The sequence below is a fragment of the Choloepus didactylus genome, chromosome X, assembly GCF_015220235.1.
Source record: "Choloepus didactylus isolate mChoDid1 chromosome X, mChoDid1.pri, whole genome shotgun sequence".
In the NCBI taxonomy this organism is placed as follows: domain Eukaryota; kingdom Metazoa; phylum Chordata; class Mammalia; order Pilosa; family Megalonychidae; genus Choloepus; species Choloepus didactylus.
Window position 1 is genome coordinate 70,458,572 of NC_051334.1, and position 25,612 is coordinate 70,484,183.

The following is a 25,612-nucleotide window of genomic DNA, read 5'->3' on the forward strand; positions in this document are numbered from 1 at the left end:
ATTTTCCCCAGATAATGAGGATCAACCACCCCAGCCAGTACACTAATTCCCATGTTTACCTGTTGATTCAAAAGAATGAGGAGCCCAAAATGGCTAGCTGGCAGTCTTAACTTTGAGTTCAAAGGAATCATTGTTGTGTCTCCTAGTGGAAGCACTCATTCTTTAGAACTAAGACCTGTACACCAGAGGAGCTTAAGGTCATGAAGACAGGAAGCAATATTTTTAGTGGATAACTAAAGGTAATAGTGAGTGGTGCCACTCCCTTTTCCACCACATGATTCCTGAACCCATGAATTCTCACTATGGGAAAAAGAACACCATAAAATGGATGATTTAGAGTATACACAGCCTCCTAGAGAACAATACCTGAAGGTATTGCCAACTAGTTGGTGCCATATAGTCTTCAAAAGGCCATGCCACCATCCTGACAATCTAACAGCTTTTTGATGATGGGAAACATCATAAGACCAGTGAATTCCACGAGCATGTGTCCATTTCCATTTTTCATTTGTGGTGAAGTGTGTTCCTTTAACAGAGTCAGTGTTGTGAGGAATACCATCATAATGGAAAAGACATTCTAAGAAGTCCATGGATCATGGTATTGGCATAAGCATTGTGTTCAGGGAAGGCAAATCTGTATCTGGAGTATGTGCTTATTTCAATTAGAACAAAATGCTGACAACTTCCATGATGGAAGTTGTCTGGTGCAGTCAACCTGCCACCAGGTAGCAAGCTGAGCATGTTAGGTAATGGTGCCATATCAGAGACAGAGTGTTAGTCCCTGCTGCTGGCAGATTGACAACTCAGCAGTGGCTGTAGCCAGGTTGACCTTGGTAGTGGAAGTCCATGTTGCTAAGTCCATGCATAGCCTCCATCCCTACCACCATGGCCATTTTGATCATGATCCCATTGGACAATGAAAGTAGTGGATGGGGAAAGAAGCCAACTGGTTTCCACAGAAGAGGTCATCCTATCCACTTGATTATTAAAATCCTTCAATGTGGAAGTCATCTTCTGGGGGAAATTTGCATAGGATCAATTTTCTAATCACATCCATTCCAAGTCCCTGACCATCCAGCAAACCCATTGGACATAGGACATGAATAATAAAAACACACCTATGGTCATTTCTCCATCCAAGAAAAATGAACAAACATGCTCATTGCTTGAAGTCCTGCCCACAGTGAGGATTTCCCTTCACCATTGCCCTTCAGGGATGTTCCAGAAAAGTGCTGTGGTACTGCAGTTGTCCTCATTTTTGTAGCACTGATATATCATGCAGAAATGTCTGCAAACCAGGTCTGAGTTTTCTCTTCCTCAGTCAGTTGATCATAGGAAACTCTCCATGAGGCTGTAGCTGCAGAGTGAAAAAGAGAATGTAACATGACAGAAGAAGGGGCCATGGACATTTGGGCTACTTCTTCATGCAATTTATTTGTGGATACAGGGTCTACTTTGAACCTAATTTTGCACATTCTACTTCCATTTGGTGATGGAGTGCTGCTGTGCACACTGAAATTTATGGCTTGGTGGAGCAGACAATACCTAGTTCATGGTGAACAACTCAGATTTGATAGTAATTTGGTGATCCATGGCTAAGTGTTTGGTCTGTACTAAGGCCTGTCAGCAGGTCAAAACCTGATTCTCAAAAGGAGAGTAGTTATCTGCAGAGGATGGCAGTGCTTTGGTCCAAAATCCTAAGGGTCTGAGCTATATTTACCCTATAAGGGCCTGCCAAAACTCCTATCATATTTATTTTCCACTGACACTTCCAGCACCATTGGATCCACTGGATCAAATGGTCCAAGTGGCAGAGCAGCTTACATGGCAGCAAGTATCTCTTGCAGACCCTGCTTTCATTCTGGTCTACACACAAAATTGGTAGCTTTTCAGATCTGGCTAAATGGGCTAGAGTAACATACACAAATGAGGGATTATGTTGCCTCCAAAATATAAAGAGACCAACTAGGCATACTGTCTCCTTTTTAGTTGTAGGATGGGCCCTTCACCTTAGAAGGGACATCTAAACATGCTCCACAACCACTGGAACCTAAAAATTTGACTGAGGTGGAATATCCCTGAATTTTTGTTAAATTTATCCCCACCATCTTATGCATAAATGCCAATAACTCAAAGAGTAGATGCTGAGAATCTGGAGAAGATGGTTAAGTAAGGAGCTCCAGGGATCAACCAGACCAAAAATTAAACAGCCAGGATCTAAGACAACTATTTTGAAAGACAACTATTTTGAAACTCTGGAGGCCACAAGAACACTGTACAGCATCCAGGGAAGAGCAGGAGGAACAGGCTGACAAATTCTTGTAAAGAACAGAAAATTGCTCTCTCCATGCTGCAGCTAAAGGCAACCATCCCCCACTTTCATGGCAGGTGGCTGTAGGGTCTAAACCCTGACTGGCTCATTGGTGACAGGGAGGTAAAATCTTCTTCTCCAAGAACCAGAGGGTAAGGCACAGCAGATTACTAAACATGGATTTTGATTAGCAAGTTCAGATTGCATGAGACCACTGTTTCAACCTGCCTGGACAAGAACCATGGCCAACACTGTTTCAAACCATGCTGTACAGAAGCTGCAGGATATTGTTGTTTGAAGAGCTGCATTTGCTGGAGAAACCAAGAAGGCTCACCTTTGAGGAGATTTGCAAGAAGCTCTTGATGCCCTTCCAGTTCCCTCCTCAGGGCCTTGTGGAGCCACATTGCACCCTCTTGTGGGTCCCTGGTCCTATTTCAGCTGGGGAAGACTGATTTGGGAAAGTCCTCTCCAGTGCACCCCTCCTTCTAGAATTTGCCCTCCAAAAAAAAGCTACTTGAGACAAGGAAAGAATTGTAAGAAAGTATAGAAGCAGAAAGTCTGGGGAAAATGTTTCCTGGTTTCAAGCACCCAGGAAAGAGAGATCTGTCTCCTCAGAAAGAGAAGGGGCAACAAAACTCCTGTAAATATGGGAAACTCCAAAATAAATAAGAAGCAAAACCACAGGACAAGACAGAGGCATGGAAAGACAGGGAAAGCCCTGCACACTGCAACCACTTTGGGCAGACATTCTGATAGGAGGGCTGAAGCTCAAGAAAATCACTGCCTTATCACCAGCTGGTTACAAATCAAGGAACAGTCTTTTGAGGGAATTAATCACAGCATTAACATGTGAAATTATTAAAATGTGGAATCTGCAGCAAAACAGTACAAGATGAACAAAGAAACAGGAAATGATGGCCCATCCACAGGCAGAGGATAAAAATCCAGAAAACACCAATGAAGAAGACAAGAATGTGGACATACCCAACAAAGCTTTTAAAAAATGATATTAAAATTGCTTAAGGCATATACAAAGAAAGAACTAAAAGATATCAGGAAAACAATAAATGCACAATATGAGAATTTTTGTAAAGAGATATGAATTGTAAAATGATACCAAACACAACTACTGGAGTTGAAGACCACAATAAGTGAAAAAAAAAAATCCCAGGAGGGTTACAAGAGCACATTGGTGATGGCAGAAGAAAGAACTGGTGAATCTGAAGGCAAGGCACTTGAAATGAGTCAGGCTGAGGAGAAGAAAGAAATAAGAATTATAAAAAGCAGAAAATAGCCTAAGATGCCTCTGGGACACCATCTAGCATACCAATATATGCACTATGGAAGTCCCAGAAGGACAAGAAAGAGAGAAAGTGACAGAAGGAATATTCAAAGAAATAATGACAGAGAACTTCCCAAACATAGCAAAGATGTGACTATGCAAATCCAAGAAGCCCAGAGTACATAAACAGGATAAACATGAATAAAAATACACCCCATCATATATTGATAACACTATCAAATGCAAAGGACTAGGAGAGCGTTCTGAAAGCTGCAAGAGAAAAGCAATGTGTTATGCACAAGAAGTACTAACTAGATTGAGTGCAAATTTCCCATCAGAAACCATGGATGCAGGAAGGAAGGAGGTTGAAATGCTTAAAGTGCTGAAAGAAAACAACTGCCAACCAAGAATTTCATATCCAATGAGACTTTCTTTCAAAAATGAGGGAGAGATTAAGATATCCCCAGAAAACAAAAGCTGAGGGAGTTCATCACCACTAGATCTACCCTACAAGCAATGCTAAAGGGATTTCTTCAGACTGAAAGGGAAGGACACTAGATGGTAGTCAAAGCAGCATAAAGAAATAAAGACCTAGAGTAAAGGTAACCATGTGTTTAATTATAAAATACAAATGCATAAAAAGTTATGACAAATCTATGTACTGTACAAAGTTATAAGCGGTGACATGTCCAAAAAAAAGGTGGGTGGACAGGAGGTATAGGAAAAGTATATGTGTATGCTATTGAAGTTAAGATTTTTTAACAAACCAAATATGACTGTTGTGTATTTAGGATGATACATTTTAATTCCATGATAACCACAAAGAAAATAGATGAAAATTTTATCCAGATAGTGGCACAACACAAAAAGTAAAATAAATATAAAAGTAGGCATTAATGGAAGAATTGAGGCAGAAAAAAATTATAATACACACAAAGGCTGAACAGCAAAATGGCAGACCATTGTCCTGCGTTATAAAAGTAATGACTTCAAATATAAAAATCGATCACGCCCTCTCTTCTCACAGAGGCAAGCGCCAGGATCCCGCCACCCTGCACTCGAGTCTTCCTCCTGTCAGCTCTGGCGAGAGCTGCCTTGCGACTGTGCCTGTGTGGGGGCGCTGTCACTTGTTGGCCATCCCTTCTATTATTCCTTTCTCACCCCCCTGCAGCTCCCTGGAAGGTGCTTGCGCCAAGGACTCTGCACTGAGGTGGCAGAGTTGGCGGGAAAATGGAAAATTCACAGACGCTGTTGCCAGAAAGAGCAACTTACGACTTTGTTCTTTTCTTAAGCTCCCAATTTGGCTTCATACTATATCTTGTATGGGCTTTTATTCCTGAATCTTGGCTGAACTCCTTAGGCTTAACCCATTGGCCTCAAAAATACTGGGTTGCATTACCTATCTACCTCCTTATTACTGTGGTGATTGGTTAGTTCTCTTATTTAGAGTTGGCATGATGAGTACCTCGCGACTCAACTTCAGTCAATCACAGATAACTATGCTAAAAATCAATAGCAGAAGAAATACCAAGAAGAAGCTATACCAGCATTAAGAGGTACTCCTCTTAGTGAAGCAAACCAAATGTTCTTTCTTGCAGCCAAAGAACTTTACACCAAAGACTGAATTTATGTAGACATATTAACACTAAGCATTTATTTATAAGTTTTTGACATAAAGAATTTGAGCATAATTATTTTGACTGTCTTATTAATAACTGGTATTGAGATTTTTTTAAAAATGTAATGCAAGTTGAACTTCTCTTAGATTAAGCTCCATTAATATTGTAAATGTCCATTAACAGTATAAATAAAATACTGCATTACCATAAAAATGGATCTAACTCTTCAGTCAAGAGGGAGAGAATGGCAGAATGGATAATAAAGCATGACCCAACCACATGCTATCTGCATGAGACTCACCTTAAATTCAAAGACACAAGTAGGTTGAAAGTCAAAGGATGGAAAAAATATACTATGCAAGTAGTAAAAGAGAGCAGGATTAGCCATACTAATATCAAATTAAATAGGCTTTAACTGAAAAATAGATGTGAGGGACAAAGATGGTCATTATATATTGATAAAGGGGACAATTCAACAAAAAGGTATAACAATTATAAATATATATGCACCTAAAAGAAAAGCCCCAAAATATATCAAGCAAATACTGACAGAACTGAAGGGAGAAATTGACAGTTCTACATTAATAGTAAAACAAATTAATACACCATTTGTCAATAATAGAATACCTACTCAGAATATCAATAAGGAAATACAAAACTTGGATGATATGCTAAACCAACTAAACCTTACAGACATATATAGAACACTTCACCCAACATAAAAAAAACAAATACACATTCTTCTCAAGTTCCCATGGATCATTCTCAAGGATAGACCATAGATTAGATCCCAAAAAAAGTCTCAATAAATTTAAAAAAATATTGAAATCAAACAATGTATATTCTCTGTATTCTCTGATGAAAACAGAATGAATCAAGAAATCAATAACAGAAGGAGAAATGGAATATTCACAAATATGTGGAAATTAAAGAACATCCTCTTAAACAACAAATAGGTTAAAGAGGAAATCACAATCCAAATTAGGAAATATCTTGAGGTGAATGAAATTGAAAACACAACATACTAAAACATGGGACACAACAAAGGCAGTGCTGAGAGGAAAATTTATAGCTGTAAAGGCTTATATTATAAAAAGAAAGAATTCAAATCAGAGACTAAACTTCAAAATGGAAGGAATAGAAATTAAAGAGCAAACAAAAGTCAAAGGTAAGTCAACCAATGGATGTATAAATAAAATGTGGTATATACCTACAATGGAATATTATTCATCTGTAAGAAGGAATGAAGTCCTGATGCATGCAACATGGATGAACCTTCAGATCATTAGGTTGAGTGAAATAAGCCATACACAAATGGATTAATATTGTATGATATCACTGATATGAACTAGTTATAATAAGCAAACTCATAGAGTTAGAATCTAGAGTATAGGTTACCAGGAGATAAAGTGGGGGTAGAGAATGGGGAGCTGATGCTTAATTTGTGCAGAATTTCTAATTAGGTTGATTGTAATTGTTCAGAAATGGATAGTGGGGATAGTAGCACATTATTTGAGTGTAATTAAGAGTGCTGAATTTTGGTTGTGAATGTGGTTGAAAGGGGAAGTTTTGGGTCATGTATGTTACTAGAATGAAAGTCATAGGATAAAACATGGGATTTGAGAATACAGTGAAACTTTTGTGAAGAATGATGTGGTTAATAGAAGAAATGTAAGAATGTTCTTTCATGAACTATAATATACATCACTATTACAAAATGTTTATAATAGGGAGGCATATGGGATAAAATACACCTAATGGAAAGTATTAAAAATGTTCAAACATTGATTGTGGTGATGAAGGCACAACTATATAATGATATTGTGAACAATTGATTGTACACTTTGAATGACTGTATGGTGATTGTATGTTATGAGAACATATCTCAAAAAATTGGAGAAAAAGTAATTATTGGGGAAACTGGATCAAATGTACATGGAACCTCTCTGGAATATTTTTGCAACTTCCTATAATTCTTTCAAAATTATTTAAATCCACACTGTCTTAATTCCTGTAGCTTTATAATGAAGCTAGTAGTTTACACACTCAAACTTTGTTCTTCTTCAGGTTTATCTTGGCTTCTCTTAACCCTTCAAGTTTCCATCTAAATTTTAAAGTCATCTTGTCAATTTCCACAGAAACTCCAGTTCATATTATTTTATTTCTTTTCTCACTCTGGGGACCTTGGGCCACAGCTCTAACCACACTTTCATCTGTTACAACTCATTTAATCTAACTACTCATTTTAAAAAAGAATATTTGTTGAATTACAAAAATAAAATAACCACTTTACAAAAAGTTTGCAGGGTAGAGAGAAACCAAAAGAACCAAACAAAAATCACACTGATGGAATAGAAGCCACTGTTGATCATTCTGTTCCATTAATCATACATAGGATACAGAGTTCCCAGATACCACCTATTATCAATACCACTCATTAGTGTATATTTGTTACAATTCATGAAAGATCATATTTTAAATTGTAGTATCAATTATATGCCATCATTTACAATTGGGTTCACTGTTTGTTTTGTACAGTCCTATGTATTTTTTAAATGTTTATTCTAGTAACATGAATACAACCTAAAATTCCCCTTTTAACCACATTCACATATACAATTCAGTGTTGTTAATTGCATTCACATTGTTGCACTACCACACCACCATCCATTACCAAAATTTTACAATCAACCCAAATAGAAACTTTGAACAATTTAATCCAGCTTTATGTTTTGATTGAGATTGCATTGACCAATTTGGAGAGAATTAACATTTTCATAGTTTTGAATTTTTTAATCCTTGCATATGATATATCCTCCATATAGCTAGACTCTTAATGTCCCTTAATGTTGTTTTGTAGTTTTTTTTTTTTTGTTTAGAGGTCTTACACACCATTTGGTAGAATTGTTTTAAGTATATGATGATTTTTTGATATGACTATAAATTTTATCTTTTTAGACTTCATTTTATGATTGTTTATTGTTGGTATATAGAAATTCAATTGTTTTTTTTTTCTCATAGTGTAATGTAATATATAAAATGTTGCCCAGCATTCCATGTAGGGTCTTGTGTACAGTTTTTTTAACTTCAAATTTTATCAAGATATATTCACATATGTATATCCATCCAAAGTATGCAATCAGTGACACAGTAATAGCACCTAGTTGTGAAATCATCGCACTTAATTTTAGACCACTTACAGTTCTCCAAAAAGAAAAATAACAAATAGACATAAAAGAGAAAACCCAAAATATGCCATACCCCTTATCCCCCTCCCATTATTGACCCATAGTGTTGGTGTGGTACATTTGTTACTGTTGATGAAATAATATTAAGATATTACTGTTAATTATAGTCCATAGTTTGCAATAGGCACTTCCCTATATAATGCTCTATTATTAACTCTTTGTATAAGTGTGATACATTTGTACTAGTTCATGAAAGAACTTATTTATATTTACAGTCTTGATCATGAACAATATCCACCACAAGGTTCACTGTGCTATACAATCCCATATTTTAACCTCTATCTTACTTTCTGATGACACACATGACTAAACAATTCCTTTCAACCAAATTCACCTACAATTCAGCACTATTATTTATAATCCCAATAATGAGCTACCTTCACCTCTATCCATTTCCAAACATTTAGCTTCAACCTTGTTAAAATTCAGTATAAAAATGTGGAACTATTAAATTCCACACTTGAGGAATTCCTGATATTCTTTCAAGCATTAGGGTCTCCCAATTTAATAGCCCAAGCCCTCAATCTTGAGGCTTTCCCTTATGAAACTTATTTCTGCAATGGCAAGTCTAAGCCTACTTGTAACTATGCCTAAGAGTCACCCCAAGAGAACCTCTTTTGTTGCTCAGATGTGGCCACTCTCTCTCAGCCAACTCTGCAAATAAAATCACTACCCTTGCCCCCTGCATGGGACATGACTCCAGGGATTAAAGTCTCCCTGGCAAAGTGGGACATGATTCCAAGGGATGATCCTGGACCTGAAATGGGAATGCCTTATTGACCAAAATGGGGAAAAGAAATGGAATAAAATTAAGTTTCAGTGGCAAAGAGATTTCCAGTAGAGTAAAGAGGTCATTCTGAAGGTTACTCTTACACAAGCTTCAGCCAGCTATTGCAAACTGCCACAGTATACCAAGCCAAAACCAACAGTATTCCTGAAAATCCTAAAGAATACCCTGGACTCTATTTAAGACTCTATAAATGTTTTACCTAGGAGGTTTATTTTTTTCAGAATCTTAAGGCCCCCAGATTGTTCCTATGCCAGATAAACCCTGAAACCCAGACATACCAGTCTCTCCAAGAACATCATCCAGTTTCATTCCTCTACCCTAAAAGGTAAACACACCTTTCCAGCATGAAGATGTTAATATGATCATTGCCCAGATATCCCTGAAGATTGAGAAAATGATTAATTGAGAGGAAGGAGGTATAACTGAGAAATTAGGATTTAACAAATGTTTATTATTACTGACTGGGGTTTTCTTTTTTCTTTTTTATTTCTTTCTCTGTAGTAATGCAAATGTTGTAAAATTGACCATGGTAATGAGTACACAACTCTGTGATGATATCATGAGCTACTGATTGTATATTTTGAAGGAATTGCATAGTGTGTGAATACATCTCAATAAAATTACTTTTTTTAAAAAAATCTGTACTTATTAGGCAACTGCTACCCATTCTTTAGCCCCATTCTAACTTTTGGTAATGTATACACTAGGTTTTATGACTATGAGTTTACAAATTATAGTTAGTTCCTATTACTGAAATCATACAATATTTGTCCTTTTGAGTCTGACTTATTTCACTCAGCATTATGTCCACAAGGTTCATTCATGCTTTCACATGCTTCAGTACCTCATTCCTTCTTACTGCTGAGTAATATACCATTGCACATGTATAGCACATATCATTTATCCATTCATTGGTTGAGGGAAACTTGGATTGTTTCCATATTTTGACAATTGTGAATAATGCCACTATGAACATCATTGTGCAAGTGTCTCTTCTTGTCCCTGCTTTCAGATCCTCTGGATGTATACCAAGAAGTAGAATTGCTGGGTCATAGGGCAAATCAATATTTAGTTTTCAGAGGAACTGCCAAACTATATTCCACAGGAGCTATGCCATTTTACATTCCCACCAGCAGTGAATAAGTATTCATATTTCTCTAAATCTTCCTCAACATTTGTAGTTTCCAGTTTGTTGAACAGTGGCCATTCTAACTGGTATGAGGTGATATCTCTTTATGGTTTTGATTTGCATTTCCCTAATAGATAATGAAGATAAACATCTTTTCATGTGCTTTTTAGCTGTTTGTATTTCCTCTTTGAAAAAAAATCTATTCTTGTCTTTTGCCCATTTTATAATTGGGTTGAGTGTGTATTTTTTTTACTCAATTTTATTGAGATATATTCACATACAATACAATCTTCCAAAGTGTACAACAAATTGTTCACAGTACCATCATATAGTTGTGCATTCATCAACCCAATCTATTTTTTGAATATTTTCCTTGTAACAGAAAAAGTGAAAATAAGAATTTAAAAAAAATAGGAGTAAAAAAGAACACCCAAATATCCCCCTCCCACACTATTTTTCATTTAGTTTTTTGTCCCCATTTTTCTACTCATCGATCCATATACTGGATAAAGGGAGTATGATCCACAAGGCTTTCACAATCACATTGTCACCAATTGTAAGCTACATTGCTGTACAATCATCTTCAAGAGTAAAGGCTACTGGTTTGCAGTTTGATAGTTTCAGGTATTTACTTATAACCATTCCAATGCATTAAAACCTGAAAAGGGTTATCTATATAGTGCATAATAATACCCACCAGAATGACCTCTCAGCTCCATTTGGAATCTCTCAGTGACTGAAACTTTATTTCATTTCATTTTGCATTCCCCTCTTGGTCAAGATGTTCTTAATCTCATGATGTCAGGTCCAGATTCATCCCTGGGAGTCATATCACACATTGCCAGGGAGATTTACATCCCTGGGTGTCAGATCCCACATAGAGGGGAGGGCAGTGAGTTCACCCACCGAGTTGGCTTAGCTAGAGGGAAAGGGCAATGTTTGAGCAACAAAGAGGCACTCAGGGGGAGACACTTAGGCACAATTATTAGCAGGTTCAGCCTCTCCTTTGCAGTAATGAGCTTCATAATGGCAAGTCCTATGATAGAGGGCTCAGCACATCAAACTGCCAGTCTTCAATGTTTGTGAGATCATCAGCAACAATCCAGGTGAGGAAGCCCAACACCTCTGCATTTTCCCCCAGCTACTTGGGGGGGCATGCATATATATTTTTATTCTCTGTCCAAATTGTTTTGGGATTTGTGTCTATTTCACTCTAATCTATGCAAACCTACCTGGTCTCATTTCCTATTAAAAGTTTTGCATAATTATGGTATTTGAACAAACAGTATGAGTCAAATTGTTTAGGAAATACAGACCTTGCACCAACTAAACATCTCTTCCCTTGGTCTCACATGGAATTTGAAGCTGTAAAATGTGGTCACTATTGTCCTTTACCCTTTGGCCTGATTTGCCCTAGTCCAAACCACATCTGTTTCATTCATATCTCTAGTTGAAGTCTGGACTCTTTTTCAGCTTTTTTAACAGTTGCTATATGTGCTAATGCTGACATTCATATCTGCCAAGTTCTAGCTCTGAGTTTCATGTGTCACACAGATACCTAAAGTTCCAGGGATCAATCAAGTTATAGACAAAAGGATCAGCATCTTCGAATCTGGAGATAGCCATTACAATTCAGGAATAGATGTGTCTGCTGTGACAGCTGACAATATAGGGACTGTTACAATAATCATTCCCCTGATAAACTGTGCTCTAAAGTTCAATTCTGAGTTTACACATTGTAATTAGTCCATATTGGTGAGGCATTATAGTGTTTGCCTTTGTTTCTGGTGTAGTTCAATCAAAATTCTGTCTACGGGTTCCATTCACCTCCTTGCATGTCTCACAGCTTCACTCCTTCTCTCAGTTGCTCAATTTTCCATTGTATGCACACAAAACAGTTCCCCATCCTGTTCCTCAGTCGATGTACCCTTAGGCCACCACCACCCATTGCAAATCATGCATACTGTCTCCATAAACACCAGTGTGCAAATGTCCATTCATGTCCCTGCTCTCAGATCCTCCAAGTTTATGCCCCCTAATGAGGTTGCAGGACCTTAAGGCACCCACATACTTGCTTCATGTGGAACCACACCACTGTCCTCCAGGAAGCCTATACCATTCTGCCTTGTAAACAACAGTAAATATGTACATTCCTCTCACTGTTTTCACCAGGACATGTATCCCTGCTTATATTTTTCCATACAATTTTATAGAGCTATATTCACATACTATATTATCAACAGTGTACAATCAGTTATTCCTGCTATCATCACACTTGTGTATTTATCACCACAGTCAGCACTTGAAATACTGATTACTATGAAAAAAAATTTTTTTAATGAATAATAAAAATGTAAAAAAAGAAAAATAAAATATTATACAATACAATATAACAGTAGTGTCAGACAACAGCACCGCTACCATGAATCCCATATCCTTCCCTTATATCCCCCTCTCATATACCTTTAGCTTTGTTATGTTGCCTTTGTTACACTCAATGGAAGCATATTACAATGATACTGTTGGCCATAGACTCCAGTTTGTTTTGATTATATTTTTCCCCAACACCATCCACTTTCCAACACTCTATATGGTTGACATTCATTTATTCTCCCACATGCAAGAACAGATTTATATTTGTACCTTTAGTCACAATCATTGACCCCTCCAGTTTTCGCTGAGTTAAACAGTACCAGTCTTTAACTTCTATATTTATCTTAGGTGGCATTCATGCCTCTAGCCTACCTCTTTCAGCTTTACTCATGGAAATCTTTCTTCGGTGTAGTTACAATACTGTGCTACCATCAAGCAGTATTATGCTATCTATTTCTGAATCTGTACAATCAGTACTGCTGAACAAATGTTTAGGTCTTTGAACCTTGAGGTAATTTTTGTATAAGGTGTGAGATAGAGGTCCTACTTCATTCTTTTGGAAATGGATATCCAGTTCTCCAAGCACCATTTATTGAAGAGGCTGCTCTGTCCCAGTTGCTTTTCGCTTGACTGCCTTATCAAAGATCAATTGTCCATAGATGTCAGAGTCTATTTCTGAACACTGAATTTGATTGCATTGGCTGGTATATCTATCCTGATGCCAGCATCATGCTGTTTTGAGCACTGTAGCTTTGTAATAGGCTTCAAAGTCAGATAGTGTGTGACTCCCACTTTGTTCCTCTTTCTCAATATATTTTTGGCTATACAGGGCACATTGACCTTCCAAATAAACTTGGTTACTGGTATTTGTATTTCTGCAAAGTAACTTTTTGGGATTTTAATTGGTATTACATTGAATCTATAAATCAGATTAGGTAGAATTGACATCTTAATTATATTTAGTCTTGCAATCCATGAACAGAGTATTTTCTTCCATTTTTTAAGGTCTTGTTCGATTTCTTTTAGCAGTTTCCTGTAGTTTTCTTTGTATAGGTTTTCTGTGGACTTGGTTAAGTTCATTCCTAAATATTTGATTCTTTTGGTTGCTATTATAAATGGAATTTTTTTTCTTGATTTCTTCCTCTTGTTGCACCTTACTTGTGTATAAGAACACTACAGATTTTTGCATGTTGATCTTGTAGCCTGCCACTTTTCTGTATTTGCTGATTATTTCTCATAGCTTTGCTGTTGATTTTTCTGGATTTTCTACATATAGAATGATGCCATCTGCAAAGAGTGAAAGTTTTACTTCTTCCTCTCCAGTTTTGATTTCTTTTATTTCTTTTTCTTACCTAATTGCTCTAGCTAGGATTTCCAGCACAGTGTTGAATAACAATGGTGACAGTAGGCATCTATGTCTTGTTCCTGATTTTAGAGGGAAAGTTTTCAGTCTCTCTCCATGGAGTATGATGGTAGCTGTGGGTTTTTCATATATTGCCTTTACCATATTGAGAAAATTCCCTACTATTTCTATCCTTTGAAGTGTTTTCATCAAGAAAGGATGTTGAATTTTGTCAAATGCCCTTTCTGCATCAATCAAGATGATCATATGTTTCTTCTGCTTTGATTTGTTGATGTGCTGTATTACATCAATTGATTTTCTTGTGTTGAACCAGCCTTGCACACTTGGAATAAATGCTACCTGGTTGTGCTGTACAATCCTTTTAATGTGCTGCTAGATTTGATTTGCAAGAATTTTGTTGAGGATTTTTGATCTATATTCATTAAAGAGATTGGTCTATAATTTTCTTTTTTTGTAGTGTTTTTGTCTGATTTTGGTATTAGGGTGATGTTGGCTTTGTAGAATGAGTTAGGTAGCTTTCCCTCCTCTTAAAATTTTTTGAAGAGTGTGAGCAGGATTGGAATTAATTCTTTCTTGAGGGCTTGGTAGAATTCATGTGTGAAGCCATCTGGTCCTGGGCTTTACTTTTTTGGTAGCCTGTTGATGACTGACTCAATCTCTTTAATTGTGATTGGTTTGTTGAGGTTGTCTATTTCCTTGCAAGTCAATGTTGGTTGTTTATGCTTTTCTAGGAATTTGTCCATTTCATCTAAGTTGTCTAGTTTATTAGCATATAGTTGCCCATAGTATCTTCTCATTATCTCCTTTAATTCTGCAGCATCAGTATTTATGTTTCCTTTCCCATTTCTGATTTCTGATTGCATTAATTTGCATTCTCTCTCTCTCTCTCTCTCTCTCTCTCTCTCTCTCTCTCTCTCTCTCTCTCTCTTTCTTTTTTTTTTTTTGTTAGCCTAGCTAGGGGTCCATGAATTTTGTTGATTTTCTCAAAGAGCCAACTTATGCTTTAATTGATTCTCTCTATTGTTTTCCTGTTTTCAATTTCATTTATTTCTGCTCTAATCTTTGTTATTTCTTTCCATGTTTTTGCTTTTGGGTTATTTTGCTGTTCTTTTTCTAGTTCCTCCAGGTGAACAGTTAATTCCTCAATTTTTGCTCTCTCTTCTCTTTTAATATAGGCATTTAGGGCAATAAATTTCCCTCTCAGCACTGCCTTTGCTTCATCCCATAAGTTTTGATATATTGTGCTTTCATTGTCATTTGTGTCCAGGTATTTAATAAGTTCTCTTGTAATTTCTTCCTTTACCTACTGCCTTTCTAACAGTATGACACTTAGCCTCCATATATTTATGAATTTTACAATATTCTGCCTGTTATTTATTTCTAACTTAATTCCATTATTTTCTGAGAAAGTGTTTTTATAATATCAATATTTTTTAATTTCTTGAGACTTGCTTTCTGACCCAACAAGTGGTCTATCCTAGAGAATGTTCCATGAGCACTTGAAAAAAATGTGTATCCTGCTGTCATGGGGTGTAGTGTTCTATAAATGTCTGTCAAGCCTAGTTCATATATCATACAATTCAACATCTCTGTTTACTTGTTGATGCTCCATCTAGATGTTCTAGCCATTGATGAGAGTGGTTTATTGAAGTCTCCAACTATTATTGTAAGGTATCTACTTCTACTTTCAGTGTTCTCAGTGTTTGCTTCATGAATTTTGGAGGACTCTGGCTTGGTGCATAAATATTTATGATTGTTATGTTTTCTTGATGAATTGACACTTTTATTAATATATAATGTCTTTCTTTGTCTCCCTTAATTGTTTTACTTTTGAAATCTAATTAGTCTGATATTAATATAGCTACTCCCACTTTTTTCTGGTTGCTATGTGCATGAAATATTTTTTCCAACCTTTCCCTTTCACCCTATTTTTGTCCTTTTATCTTAGGTGAGTTTCTTGTAGACAGCATATAGATGGGTCCTGTTTTTTAATCCATTCTGCCAGTCTGTGTCTTTTTATTGGGGAATTTATACCATTAATATTTAGTGTTATTACTGTAAGGGCACTACTTTCTTCCACCATTTTGTCTTTTGGATTTTATATGACATGTCTTATTTTTCCTCTCTCTTCTTTTACCCTTCCTGGTAATCTTCATTTCTACACTCTTCTCCAAACCTCTCTCTACAGTCTTTTGCTATCACCCTGTAGCACTCCCTTCACTATTTCTTCTAGCACCAGTCTCTTATTCACAAACACTCTCAGTGTCTGTTTGTTTGAAAATATTTTAATCTCTCCATTTTTGAAGGACAGTTTTGCCAAATATAGAATTTTTGGTTGACAGTTTTTCTCTTTCAGTATCTTAAATATATCATACCACTCTCTTCTTGCCTCCATGGTTTCTGTGGAGAAATCTGTACATGGTCCTATCGAGCTTTCCTTGTATGTGATGGATTGCCTTTCTCTTGGTGTTTTCAGTATTCTCTCTTTGTCTCTGACATTGGACAATCTGATCAGTAAGTGTCTTGGAGCAGGTCTATTGGGATCTATTTTCTTTGGCATATGCTGTACTTCTTGAATCTGTAATTTTCTGTCTTTTGTAAGAGATGGGAAATTTATTATTCTTTCTGCCCCTTTTCCTCTCTCTTCTCCCTCTGGGACACCCATAATACATAATCATGCACTTCATGTTGTCACTCAGCTCCCTTAGACCCTGCTCATATTTTTCCATTCTTTCCACCATCTGCTCTTTTGTGTGTATGAATTCAAATGTCTTGTCTTCCAATTCACTGATCCTTTCTTCTGCCTGTTCAAATCTACTATTGTATTCCTCCATTGTCTTTTTCATCTCCTCTATTATGCCCTTCATTCCCATTAGTTCTGCCATTTTTTTTTCAAGTTTATGAATTCTTCCTTATGCTCTTCCAGTGTCTTCCTTATATCCTTCACCTCTTTTTCTATGTCTTCCCTCAGTTAATTAACTTGACTTGACTTGATTTAGGAAATTTTTTTGATCTTCCTTCAGTATATTGAATTGATTTAGCATTAGTTGTCTCAACTCCTGTATTTCAGTTGAACTATTAGTTTGTTCCATTGGCTGGTCCATATTTTCATGTTTCCTAATATGGCAAATTATCTTAAGTTGTCTATGCATCTGACTTTCTTTATTAGTTTATTCTAAAGCTCATTTTCACTCTTTTACCTAGGGTTTTCTTATTGTTTGGCTTTGTTGTCTAACCTTTGCTGTTCAGTTTAGCTCATTCTAGGCCTCTAATGTAGGTTCTATTTAGTCGATTGGAATTTTTCACTTCTTGTTTTTTCTTTCTTGCCCTGCCTCTATGTAGTCTTTTTAATCCTCATATATGTTCAACCCCAGTCAGATTTTCCCAGTCCAGAGAGAACCAGGTCTCAGAAGGAGGGTATGGAGTTTCCTTGAGAAGGAGACTATGCCAGTTTGAGTGTATTACGTCCCCCAAAATCCATGTTCTTTGATGCAGTGTTGTGGGGAGATGTATTAGTGCTGATTAGATTGGAATAACTTGAGTTTTTTCATGGAGACATGACTCAATCAACTGTGAGTGAAACTTTGATTGGATAATTTCTATGGAGGTGTTGCCCCATTCATTCAGGGTGGGCATCAATTGGATCATTATAGTTGTGTAATGGAGTTCACAGACAGAAGGAACTCTGAAAAACTGAGTGTGACATTTTGGAGAGCAGCTGTCTCTAAGACAGGACAAAACACCCCAAGACTAACATTTTGGAGAATGCCATTTTGAAACACCACCTGGGAGCAAGCAGATGCCAGCCACTTATCTTCTGATCTAGCAGAGGTTTTCTGGACACCATCATCCATTTTTTCAGGGAAAGTACCCAATTGTTGATGACTTACCTTGGACACGTTATGGTTTTAAGACTGTAACTTTGTAATAATCAAATAAACCTGCTTTATAAAAGCCAATCCATTTCTGGTATTTTGCATAATGGCAGCATTGGCAAATGGAACAGAGACCTTCCTGTGAGGTCTTTAGATTATTTCCTTTTCTATCCTGTCCAGCAGGTGGCACTTGACAACCCATACCTCCCCCACCAGTGTAAGGAGGTATGGAGCCTTTAGTTCTCCCAGTGACATTGACCCTGTTGGGAGCATGGCTGGCTGAAGTTGGTTTCTGAATTCCAGACCATGGGGTCTGCATTTCCCAAAGGGGGGCTGCCAATGGAGTTGGAGCATACCCCACCCCTTGGGGAAATTATGGCCTTTAGTGAATTGTCTCCCCCACCAGACTTATCGCTTGGTATCTCAGAGCTATCTTAGCTCTGCTCTTGCCTGGTCCAAAATTGCAAGTCTCTGAGGCTTTCTGTAATGGGCTACTTAGAATAGTTATGTTTTAAAAAAAGAGAAAAAGATTTAAAAAAGAAAAAAGAAAGGCCCAGTATAGACTATTTAAAGACAAAGGCTTTAATTCCATCCCTGCATTTCTGATGGGCTATTGAAATGCAAAGAGATGAAGAGTTGGAGAGCAATTGAGGTGCAAGTAAAAAAAAACAAACAAAAAACAGAAAAACCAGCTTTTCGGAGAAAGGCCCTGGCCTCCTTGGTTTGCCTATGTGTTTGATTCTGTTTGAGCCCAGCCCTTCTCAGTATTATGTTCACGCCCAACTCCAAAAGTCCCTGTTTTTGGATTTCTTTTGTTTTGTTTTGTTTTGTTGCTAGCCTTATCTCCTCTCCACTGAGCTGACTACTCCCAGATTCTCCAGTGTCTGCTCTCAGTTTATCTATGGTTGGAGTTTTTCTTCAGCAGATTGAGTTTCTTAATCAATTCTGCAACTGCATTTCTCCCTCCTGGTTCCCAGAAACAGTGACCCCTCTTCCCTCTGGAGACCAGCTGCAAAGTAGTCTCTTGTGCCTGGCAGGGAGGGGCTTGGGCCCCCTGGCCATGAGAACTTACAGACTGTGCTGATATCAGCTGTTCCATGCACTGGAGACTGTTGTATGATGTGTGTCCAAACACAGGTTCCCCTGAGGTGTCTGTTCCACACAGTTCTTGGCTACATACCAGCTGCCCCAGAGGAGTAACTAAAACCCACACCTTACCACTCCACCATCTTGCCCCACCTCAGTCATTCATGTGTGTGTCTTTCTATTGGTGAGTTGTAGGACTTCTTTTTATATATTGGAAATCAAACCTTTATCAGATTTGTGGTTACCAAACATTTTCTCCCATTCAATTGGCTGCCTTTTCACCCATTTACCAAAATCCTTTGAAGCACAGAAGTATTCAATCTTGAGGAATCCCCATTTATCAATATTGTCCTTCATCCCTTGTACTAAGGATGTAAGGTCTAAGAAGCTACCTCATATAACTAAGCCTTAATGATGTTTCCCTATATTTGTTCTAGGAGTTTTATGGTACTGCCTCTTATATTTAGGTCTTTGATCCAATTTTAGTTAATTTTTGCATAGAGTATGAGTTAGGGTTCCTCTTTCATTCCTTTGGATATGGACATCCAGTTCTCCCAACTCTAAGAGAATCTTTTGTCTCAGTTCAGTGGATTTGGGGGCCTTTTTAAAAATCAATGACCAACTGAATCTTAGAGCACAGCCTAAGAGGGAAATAATTATTGAAATGCTCCCTAGATGGTAAGCTCTTACATCCATCAACTCTATTCCTGAATTGTAATGGCTGTCTCCAAATTCTGAGATGTTGATATGTTGATGTATAACCTGATTGGTCTCTGGAACATTGGGTATCTGTGTGACATTGTGTATCTGTGTGAACATTGGATATCTGTGTGACACCTGAAGGTCAGGACTCAAACACAATCAGGCACATATGAAAATCCAGATGGCTAGGAACCTTATCTGAAGAGCCAGTTACCCCACTTTCTTGACTGTTCCTTAATGGCTCTAATATCCTTGTCTCTTAGAATCTCAAAAGTGCATTAGATCCGCAAACAGGGCCCTTCTTTTCCTTTTTCTTTCTCTTAATCTTTTTCTCTTTTTCTAAAACAATTACTCTAAGAAGCCCATTACACAAAACCTCAAAGTTTTGCAATTTGGTCTCAGGCAAGAGCATAGCTAATATAGCTCTGAGAGATAAAGAGGTAAGTCTAGTGGCTGAGAAAATTTGCTAAACACCATAATATCTCAAAAAAGGGGGGCATAAATCCATTCCTGCCCAGCACCAGTGACAGAGCACAGAGCTTCCCCAAACAACCCAGTGTGACTGGAAGTGTTTCCAACAACACACACACACACACACACACATCACAATATCTGGCATAGACAATAGCCTTTCATGCAACAGCAGCTAATTGTCCCAGAGCTGGGAAGGCAGAACTGTGAGAATAGGGGGAAATTGACATGCTCCATTCATCCATCCTTCCAGCAGGCTGGGAACACCCCTACATGGCCCTGTGGCCCAGAACTCCCCTTGGGGGATGGCACTCACTTGTGATGTAGCACAGTCTTCCATCAGCAGAGGCCCTAAGAGGGCACATCTTGGAAGAGGGACCCATTCACAAGTCCCAGGGACCATATGCCAATACCAAGGACATGTGGGTCAGCAGAAGAGACAAACTGTGGTGAGACTGAAGTGAAGGATTGTACTATTAGAACAGCTTTAAATCTCCAGGAACAACTGGGAGATTTGATTATTAAAGCCACCCTCCTTCCCTAATCACTCAGAAACATGCCCCAGGTTCAGGGTGGGCAGCACCAACTACACATGCAAACTTGGTGCACCAATTGGACCCCCACAAGACTCATGCCCCCACTCATGACAAAGACAAAGTTGGGGAGAACTGGCTTGCAGAGGATAGGTGGCTTGTGGATGGAGCCTGCAGGTTAGTTAAAGTGTACTCCACAAAGAGGTAGGTCTAGCAAATTAGACATAAGTGTTTGAATCAGTCTACATATCCTAAAAGAACCCTATCAAGTTAAGCAAATGCCAAGAGCCCAAAAACAACAGAAAATTTTAAAGAATATGAAAAAAACCAGATGATATGGATAACCCAAACCCAAACAACCAAATCAAAATATCAGAGGAGACACAGTACTTGGAGCAACTAATCAAAGAACTAAAGACAAACAAGGAGAGCATGGCACAGGATATAAAGGACATGAAAAAGAACCTAGAAGAGCATAAAGAATAAATTGCAAGAGTAAATAAAAAAATGATCTTATGGAAATAAAAGAAACTGTTGACCAAATTTAAAAGATTCTAGATAATCACAGTACAATACCAGAGGAAGCTGAACAGGAAATTAGTGACCTAGAGGATGACAGAATGGAAAATGATAGAACAAAAGAAAGAATGGGAAAAAAATTGAAAAACTCAAAATGGACCTCAGGGATATGAAAGATAATATAAAGCATCCAAATGTAAGAGTCATTGGTGTTCCAGAAAGGCAAGAAAATGGTAAAGGTCTAGGAAGAGTATTCAAAGAAATTGTTGGGGAAAACTTCCCAAATCTTCTAAACACCGTAAATACACAAATAATAAACGCCCAGAAAACTCGAAATAGAATAATTCCAAATAAACCCACTCTGAGACATAGCCTATTCAGATTGTCAAATACTGAAGAGAAGGAGGAAGTTTTGAAAGCAGCAAGAGAAAAGAATTCACCAGTTACAAAGAAAACAGCATAAGACAAAGTAGTGACTACTCAGCAGCCACCATGGAGGCAAGAAGGCAGTGGCATGACATATTTAAAATTCTGAGAAAGAAAAATTGCCAACCAAGAATTCTTTATCCTGCAAAGCTCTCCTTCAAATTTGAGGGACAGCTTAAATTTTTCACAGACAAAAAAAGGCTAAGAGAATTTGCTAATGAGAGACATGCCTTACTGGAAATACTAAAGGGAGACCTACCATCAGAGAAACAAACAAAGGAGAGAAAGACACGGAGAAAGGTTCATTACTGAAGAGATTCAGTATGGGTACATTAAAGGACATTTATAGAGAAAGGGAAAAAATATATCTGACAAATATAAACCAAAGATAGGATGGCTGATTCAATAAATGCCTTCACAGTAATAATGTTGAATGTAAATGGATTAAACTCCATAATTAAAAGATATAGATTGGCAGAATGGATCAAAAATATGAAAAAGCAATATGTTGCACACAAGAGACTCATCATAGACATAGGGACACAAAGAAATGGAAAGTGGAAGGATGGAAAAAATTTCATGCAAGCTATAGCCAAAAGAAAGCAGGAATAGCAATACTAATCTCAGATAAAATAGAATTTAAATGCAAGAATGTTATGAGAGACAAAGGAGGACTCTACATACTAATAAAAGGGACAATTCAACAAGAAGAAATAACAATCATAAATGTTTATGCACCCAATCAAGGTGCCACAAAATACATGAGAAAAACACTGGGAAATCTAAAAGAAGCAATTGATGTTTCCACAATAATTTTTGGAGACTTCAACACATCGCTCTCTCCTATAGATAGATAAATCAGACAGAAGACCAAAAAGGAAATTGAAAACCTAAACAATCTGATAAATGAATTGGATTTAACAGACGTATGTAGAACATCATATCCCAAATCCCCACGATACATATTCTTCTGCAGTGCTCATGGAACTTCCTCCAGAATTGGTCATATGCTTGTACATAAAACAAACCTCAATAAATTTATAAAAATATGAAATTATTCAAAGCACATTTTCTGACCACAATGGAATACAATTAGAAATCAATAACCATCAGAGATTTAGAAAATTCACAAATACCTGGAGGTTAAACAACACATTCCTAAGCAATCAGTGAGTTAAATAAATAGCAAGAGAAATTGCTAAATATATAGAGATGAACAAAAATGAGAACACAACATATCAAAACCTATGGGATACAGCAAAAGCAGTGCTGAGGGGGAAATTTATAGCATTAAATGCATACACCAAAAAGGAAGAAAGAACTAAAATCAAAGAACTAATGGAGCAACTGAAGAAGCTAGAAAATGAACAGCAAACCAAACCTAAACCAAGTAGAAAAAAAGAAATAACAGGGATTAAAGCAGAAATAAATGACATACAGAACAAAAAAACAATAGAGAGAATAAATAACAACAAAAGTTGGTGCTTTGAGAAGATCAACAAGACTGAAAATCCCATAGCCAGACTAACAAAATCAAAAAGAGAGAAGACCCATATAAACAAAATAATGAATGAGAAATGTTACATTACTGTAGATACTGAAGAAATTAAAAAATTTATAAGAGGATGCTATGAACAATTGTATGCCAGCAAACTGGATAATGTAGAGGAAATGGACAATTTCCTGGAAATATATGAACAACCTAGACTAACCACAGAAGAAATAGAAGACCTCAACCAACCAATCACAAGCAAAGGGATGCAATCAGTCATCAAAAAGCTTCCAACAAAAAAATGCCCAGGGCCAGATTGCTTCATAGGGAAATTCTACCAAAGTTTCCAAAAAGAACTTAATCTTACTTAAACTCTTTCAAAACATCAAAGAAAATGGAATATGAGCTAACATATTTTATGAATCTAACATCAGTCTAACACCAAAACCAGGCAAAGATGCTACAAAAAAAGGAAAACTATAGGCCAATCTCTCTGAAGAATACAGATGCTAAAATTCTCAACAAAATACTTGCAAATCAAATCCAAAGGCACATTAAAAAAAAATCATACACCATGACCAAGTGGGGTTCATTCCAGGCATGCAAGGATGGTTCAACATAAGAAAATCAATCAATGCATTACAACACGTAACAAAATCAAGTGATCACCTGAGTAGATGCTGAAAAGGCATTCGACAAAACCCAGCATTCCTTTTTGATAAAAACACTTCAAAATTTAGTAATTGAAGGAAACTTCCTCAATATGATAAAAAGCATATATGAAAACCCCATAGCAAGCATAGTACTTAATGGCAAGAGATTGAAAGCTTTCCCTCTGAGATCAGGAACAAGACAAGGATGCCCACTGTCACCACTGTTATTCAACATTCTGCTAGAAGTGCTAGCCAGGGCAATCTGGTAGGACAAAGAAATAAAAGGCATCCAAATTGGAAAGGAAGAAGCAAAACTGTCATTATTTGCAGATGACATGAACTTGTATCAGGAAAACCCTGAGAAATTGGTGATACAGCTACTGGAACTAATAAACTAATTTAGCAAAGTAGGGGGATACAAGATTAATGCACATAAGTCAGTAATGTTTCTATATGCTAGAAATGAACAAAGTGAAGAGACAATCAAGAAAAAGATACCATTTTCAATAGCAACTAAAAAAAATCAAATACCTAGGAATAATCTTAACCAAAGATGTAAAAGACCTATACAAAGAAAGCAACATAACTCTACTAAAAGAAATAGAAGGGGCCCTTAAAAGATGGAAAAATATTCCATGATCATGTATAGGAAGGCTAAATGCCATTAAGATGTCAATTCTACCCAAACTCATCCACAGGTTCAATAAAATCCCAATCAAAATTCCAACAACCTACTTTGCAAACATGGAAAAGCGAGTTACCAAGTTTATTTGGAAAGGGAAGATAACTTGAATTGCTAAAAATGCTGTAATAAAGAAAAACGAAGGAAGGACTTACACTCCCTGACTGAAGCTTATTATAAAGCCACAGTAGTCAAAACAGCATGGTACTGGCACAAAGATAGACATATTGATCAATGTAATTGAATTGATATTTCGGAGATAGACCCCCAGATCCATGGCCAACTGATCTTTGATAAGGCCCCAAAAGCCACTGAACTGGGACGTAACAGTCTTTTCAACAAAGGGGCTGGGAAAGTTGGATATCCATATCCAAAAGAATGAAAGAGGACCCATATCTCACACACTACACAAAAATTAACTCAAAGTGGATCAAAGATCTCAATATGAAAGACAATACCATGAAACTCCTAGAAGATAATGTAGGGAAACATCTACAAGACCTTGTACTAGGTGGCCACTTCCCAGACCTTACACCCAAAGCACAAGCAATAAGAGAAAACAATAGAAAAATGGGAACTCCTCAAGTTTAGAAGATTGTGTACCTCAAAGGAATTTTTCAAAAAGGTGAAGAGGCAGCCAACTCAATGGGAAAAAATTTTTGGAAACCTTGTATCTGACAAAAGACTGATATCTTGCATATGTAAAGACATCATACAACTCAATGACAATAGTACAGACAGCCCAATTATAAAATGGGCAAAACATAAGAAAAGACAGTTCTCTGAAGAGGAAATACAAATGGCCAAGAAACACATGAAAAAATGTTCAGCTTCACTAGCTATTAGAGAGATGCAAATTAAGACCACAACGAGATACTATATCACACCAATTAGAATGGCTGCCATCAAACAAACAGGAAACTACAAATGCTGGAGAGGATGTGGAGAAATTGGAACTCTTATTCATTGTTGGTGGGACTGTATAATGGTTCAGTCACTCTGGAAGTCAGTCTGGCAGTTCCTTAGGAAACCAGGTATAGAGTTACCCTTCAATCCAG

At 37.1% G+C, this 25,612-nt stretch overlaps 1 protein-coding gene and 1 pseudogene across 1 annotated transcript in view; one reads left to right on the forward strand and one right to left on the reverse strand.

The window, feature by feature from the left end:
* Positions 1 to 1,257: 1,257 nt before the first annotated feature.
* The window catches only part of OPHN1 (oligophrenin 1), an 838,177-nt gene continuing 813,822 nt past the window's right edge, over positions 1,258 to 25,612 (reverse strand). Inside the window, exon 17 of the mRNA XM_037821168.1 lies at positions 1,258 to 1,357. The gene's annotated coding sequence lies outside the window, so the exon portion shown is untranslated. The remainder of the gene's footprint in view (positions 1,358 to 25,612) is intronic.
* Positions 4,824 to 5,217, forward strand: LOC119522655 (annotated as a pseudogene).